Source organism: Nannospalax galili, unplaced genomic scaffold, assembly GCF_000622305.1.
Source record: "Nannospalax galili isolate Female #2095 unplaced genomic scaffold, S.galili_v1.0 scaffold938, whole genome shotgun sequence".
NCBI lineage: Eukaryota > Metazoa > Chordata > Mammalia > Rodentia > Spalacidae > Nannospalax > Nannospalax galili.
The window spans coordinates 192732-199091 of NW_008340652.1; positions in this window are offsets into that span (position 1 = coordinate 192732).

Consider the following 6360-nt stretch of genomic DNA (forward strand, 5'->3'; position numbering starts at 1 on the left):
GAATCTGAGCACTGACATTGACTGTGTGCTGGGCATTGTGTAGTGAGTGAAGTGATGTGCATGCATCTGTCCCTGCCCTGCCTGCTAACCCCTGGCTCTTGTTTCCATGACTCTGGCCACTAGTCTCAGGTCTTACTCTGGATAAAACCACAGCCTCTAGCATGGAGATTATGAGCTCCTCAGTAAGCAGGTTGCCCTCTATTGGTAACTTTCAGAGGCCTGGTGTGCCTCTGCCAACTCAGCAAATAGCACAGTCTCAGATCACTTTTTTGGTAAAGCAGAGTTAACTAGCTTCCTATAGCCAAGTTGACCAGCCGTGTCTACTTTCCCATCTCTAAACAGTGTCCTGTGGGCACTTACTATGTACAGATCAAACACAGGGAATCAGGTGGACTAGGAGCTCAGAACAGAAGCAGGTGAGTCCTGGTCAGGCAGTGCAACATCATGCTGGTGGCAGCAGATCTGGGAAGGTGAACACAAGCCATCAGGAAAAAGACAAGGGCACAAAGCCTAGTGCGAACAGAGGAGACAGAGCCAGGTGTGTAGCAGCTGTAGCTCTGGGGCTCAGGACATGAGAGAAAAGGCCTGTGCAGACAGTGAACATTCCTGTGAACCTACAGTTTGTTGTGTGCAACCGGAAACTGCCTTTTGGTCCCTACATTTGTGTTTAAGAGCTTCCCTAACAAAGTGGCACTAAACAATGGAAGTCTTTTCCTTCACAGTTCTGGAAGTCAGATGTGTAAAGCCTGAGTGTTTGTGGTCTCCAAGGATGATCCTTTGCCTCTTTCTGCTTCTGGGGACTGCTGGGCAACCCTGGACATTCTTTGGCTTGCAGCTACATCACTCCAATCTGCCTCAAGCTTCATGTGACACACACCCTGTATGTCTTCACACAGTGGACTCTTCACATCCTATGTGTGTCCTAGTTTCCCTTCTATTAGATCTCTAGTCATGTACCTAATCTAATATATAATATACTTCACTCTATCTTATCACACCTGTAGCCTCTTTTTCCAAAAAGCCTATCTTCACAGCTTCTTGGTGGACATGAAATTCGAGGGGACCCTCTTCAACCTATTACATACACCTGCCCTGAGCATTTGGCGTTCACAAGTAGCCCCAGGCAGACAGCATCCTCCCTGCCTGTCCTATAAAGCTGGGGCCTTTGTGCCAGGCTTTGTGCCACTGGGCCCCTAGTTTGACTTTTATCCCTTGGGGCTCCTGCCCTACTCGAGCTTCTGTGACTCTCAGGGCTATAGGGACAGCAGCGTGCCCTCTTTCCTTCCTTGTAGCTTAGGGAAGGCCTCTGATGGGGCTTCTCCTGACATCTGGAGTTTTGACCCAGATGTGTAGCTCTGCATGGCCTGATGGCCTTCCCAGGCAGCTGGCTCCTGGGCTTTCCTCCCACCATCTCCCCATCATCTCCCTTCTCAGCCTCTGAGGAAGTCAGAAAAGGCTGCCAGAGCATGAGGTCTGTGAGGTTCGTGAGTGACTCTTGGCCCCAGCCAACCCTACGGTCCACCCCCCTCGTACCCTCCCTAGTTTCCTGCCTCTAGGTTCTTGGCATCTCCCAGTGTACTTCTCTTTGCCTTATTGATTTAATGGCCACTCTACTGACTTCCTCTGACAAGTGCTGTAGGTCCCAGAGGACAATATTTTTAGATTAGAAAGTAAGAACAGATTTCTTGTCCACCTGTTTCCCAAGCATCCAAAGCTGCAGAGAGGCTAAGCCCCCAGCCAAAATGGCCCCACTTCCCTCCCCAGGCTGGTGCTAGGACTCTAGGGAATATCTCTCTGGTTGTGTAGATGGCCCTGGGATTTGACCCCAGACCCTATGGATGGTGAAATCCTTGAGTACAGGACTGGAAAGCACTATAGTACCTTGGAAAGAAGTTTTGCAGTTTCTTTTTGGGCTTAAATTTACCAAGATCCCAGAAATTCCACTCATAGACAGATGCCCCAAAAGAAACGGAAACAAATATATGTCCATATAAGGTTCATAGACAATGTTCATAGCATCTTATCTATCATGGCTGAAAAGTGGAAATGACAGAAAAGCCAATACATTAGCTGGCAAATAGATAAACAAAATGTGATATATTCTTACCATGGAATATTATTTGGCCTTAAAAAGGAGAGCTGACACTACTACAGTGCTGATTCTCCTCCAATACATCTATGCTTGAAAGACCATGTATGAGACATGATTCTGTAGAATTTCTAGGACAAATCTCTAGGAACAGATGTAGATTAGTGGATACCTCAGGCTCAGGGGTCAGAACCAACAGTGACTACAAACTGACAGGACAGCTTCTTGGGGAGATGGAAATACCCTAAAACTGAATTTGTTGTGATGGTTACACAGTTCTGTAAATTTGCTAAAATCATTTAATTGTATTCTTTTTTTTTTTTTTTTTTTTTTTTTTTTTTTTTGTCTTTTTGAGAGAGGGTCTCCCTGTAGCCCCAGCTGGCCTGGATTCACTATGGAGACCAGGCTGGCCTCGAACTCACAGAGATCCACCTGCCTCTGTCTCCTTAGTGCTGGGATTAAAGGCGTGCACCACCATGCCCAGCTTTAATTGTATTCTTAAATGGGTGGATTTTGTGGTATTATACCTAAACAAAACAGATAGAAACGTTTTTTAAAAAATATATTTTTATTTATCTGTATGTATGTCTATGTGAGTGGATGCAGTAGAGGCCAAAAGAAGGTGTGGGTATCATGAGCTACCTGGTGTGGGTGCTGGGAACTAAACCCACATCCTCTGCAAGAGCAGTATATGCTTTTAACCACTAAGCCACCTCTCCAACCTCAGGCAGAAAATCATAATGACCAGAAAAAGAAAACAAACTCAGGGAAATGGGACAGGGACGGAAAGTGTGGGCCACTCCTGACTCTCTGGCCCCTTTAACCTGTCAGTGCCTCAATGTCCTTGCCTGTAATGTGAGGATTGTGATTGTACTACCCTATTAAGTTAGGAAATTGAAATGAGTTAATACTTAGAAAGTTCTTTGACCAGTTCCTGGTACATGATTAAAATGTAATTGAGTTTTCAATTAACTCTGGCCTAAAAGATTCTGGAGTTTAAACACTTTTTTTTCTCAAAGAGGGACGGCCAGACATGGGATATAGAGGGAAGCCATGGAGGTGCTGTGGAGTGCAGATATAGGAGAGAGGGAAGTCACATCTCATCAGATGTCATTTTCCACCAGGCATTCAGTTTCTCTGAGCCTACCTGTTGGTCTGTAGGGTAGAAACTGGCAACACAGAAGCATCTGAAACCCACTGAGGGCCCCCACACTGAGGGCTTGAGGACATGCTTTGGTGTGAACAAGGGGCTAGATCACACAGGGCCATGGAAGGTGTGGGAAGGAGGGTAGATGGAACATGCTAGAAACCTGCCATTCTGCTGAGAATCACTAATAACAACAGGGCTGTGGCAGTGGCGAGCTCATCCCAGTTCACCCCACAATACAGACCAAAGACAGTTTTCCCAGCTCCATGGAGATGGAGAAATAAAGACATGGCCCTCTTCCTCCCAAACCCTGACCTTTTGTTCAGAGCCATGAAGCTGGGCAGGAGGCCATGGACAGAGGCAGCTGGCAGTTCTAGGCAGACATGACACTGCCTCTCCCTCTTCCCTAGTCTCCCCACATTTCTTGGGTGGCAGTGAGCTGGCATCCCCCTCCTTTCCAGAAGCTACACACAAACACCGAAGCACAGATGTTCCAGCAGTGTTATTCCCCGCAGTTTCCTGTCCACAAGAAGCAACCCAAATGTCCATGAGCGAATGGGTAAATAAACAGCAGTACATCCATATACGGTATAGCACCACTCAGCATGAAAAGGAAAGGCTTCCAGTGACTGTGGCATGGGTGGACCTCTAAACATGCTAAGTGAAAGAAGCCAGACCCAAATATACTGCAGGATCCTGTTTACGACACTAGCAGTGTCAGCAGAGATCAGATAGTAGTAGTTGGAGGTGGTGGTGGGGGGTAATGGAATGGTGGAAATGGTCTAAAACGTGTGTATAAACATTCTCCAAGCCTCACTAAGCTGTGTAACTCTATAAATGGGGAAGTTTAATTGCATTTAAACTCTACGTCAGTAAAGCTGTTCAGAGAGAACCACAGTCCAAAGCCAACCCTTCCCCAGCACTTGTGCTCCTTGGTGTTTACGCAGAGGCATTGACGACTTGCCACATGCAGACCTGTGCACAGCTGTTTATAGCTGCAGCTTTGCTACTAATGGTCAAAACATGAACAACCAAATGGCCCTTCCAAGGGTGAATGGGCAAGCTGTGTATCCAGATAGAGGAATGTGCTCAGTACTGTAAAGACATGAGTTAGGAAGCCATGGAAGGTTAGGGGAGAGCCTCACGTGCATATTATGAAGTAAAAGGTAAGAATATAAAAGGACTGAAGGATTCCAGGTCACTAGCATCCTAGAGAAGGTGACACTAAGGAGACAGTGCAACTACAAAGGCAAATAGCAAGAGCCAAGGGTTCAAGGGCAAAGGACAGAGACTCTTTACAACAGGGAAATTACTCTGTATGATCCTATGATCCTGTGGTGAATGTATGCCATTATTCATTTGTCCAAACACATAAAACATATACCAGAAGCGAGCCCTAGGGTAAACTGTTGACTTTGGGTAGGTGTGCTCGTTGTTCTGTGAAGCAAAGTGTCCACAGTGGGGAGGCTGTACATTTCTGAGGCAGGAGTATGTGAAACTGCATTGTCTGTTGTTTTGGTGTGAACCTTAAGCTGCTCTAATAAAATAAAATAAAATCTGTAAACAAGACTTGGGGAAATAGTTCTCTTGGCAAAGTGCTTGCTTTGTAAGCCTAGGGAACTAAGTTAGGATCAGTGTGGCAGTGTATGCCTATAATCCCAGCACTGGAGAGGTGGAGTCAGGCAGATGCCTGGAGCTCACTGATCAGGGATTCTATCCAGCTTGGCAACTCTGGGTTTAGTGAGAGACTCTGTCTCAAAAATTAAGGTGGAAAGCAATTGAGGAAGACATCAATCTTTGACCTCTGGCCTCCAAACACATGTTCACATGTGCACACCCATACCTACAACACACACACACACACACACACACACACACATACATACAACCCTATCAGAAAACAAAAATTAAAAAGGAATACCAGGAGGTTTCATGGTTCAGAAGACACCTGATACCTGCTACTCAGATGTTTGTCTTGCCTCCCTACCGTGACCCCTCCCTCATCAAGGATCAGGGCAAAGCTCAGAAAACATTTTACTGATGGTGATCAGGTTTCTGATCTAGCAGGTGTATGACATGGCAGGAAGGACTGGGGGCATCTGTGGAGGAACAGAGGTCTCCAGGGTCCCCTGGTGAAATAAGGGGCAAAATCCCCAGCTGGCCTGAAAACCCTGAGTACCTACTAGCTTTGGTTTCTTGAAAATTTCTCTCTCCTCTGGTTTCACTTCCTGAAGTTTTTCTGTGTTGTCCTGAACTGGCAAGGGAGGGAAATATGCCCAGGGTGCTCCCTGAAGCCCTTTGCAAGTTCCAGGAGCCTGGGCCACGTGGGTGTCAAGAGAAAAGACCTTCCTGGGAGCAAAGCCCTGGTCCCCTTGAAGCCCTGGAGCAGCCTGCAAAGTCTCAGTCCTGCTGAAGGTCTTCACAAGGCTCCTTTAGTTTTGGACTTTGCTTATTGGGGTCTAAGAAGTGCTGCTGTGTAACTCCCAGGAAGAGTGAGAACTTCAGCTCTGAGGACTTCAGAGTGCTCATAAGCCTGTTAGAACAGCAGAGACTCCACCTCCTGAGAAGGACAGTACTCACCCTACCCACAATGGACTAAAAAGAGGAAGGTGATTTCCTTTGCTTTACATTTTTTTTTGTTTTGTTCCATGGTTACCGGGGACAGCTAAGAACTCTATGTCATCTCCTGTCCCCCTACTTTAAGCTTAAGACATTATTATTGCTAATAAGAGGCAGGCTCCTGCTGTTGCCCTGGCCTATTCCTGAAGTCATTTTTCACCCTTGGCCTTTGGGCTGGGCTGGAGGCTACCCCTGAGACCTAAGCTCGAGGAGGAAGCTTGAGAGCCTGGATTCACGAATGGGGCTTTCCTAGTTCATGTGGAGACCAGGAAAGCAGAGCAAGGTTTTTTAAAAATGCCAAACTATGGGGCTGGAGAGAGACCAGCATTTAAAAACACTGACTGCTCTTGGAGAGGATCCAGGCTCAGTTCCCAGCACCCACATGGTAGTTAATAACCATCCATAGCTCCAGTTCCAAGGGATTCCACACCCTCTTCTGGACTCTACAAGCCTTGTATGCACGTGGTATACTTAAATATATGCAAAAAAAACCCACTCATACACA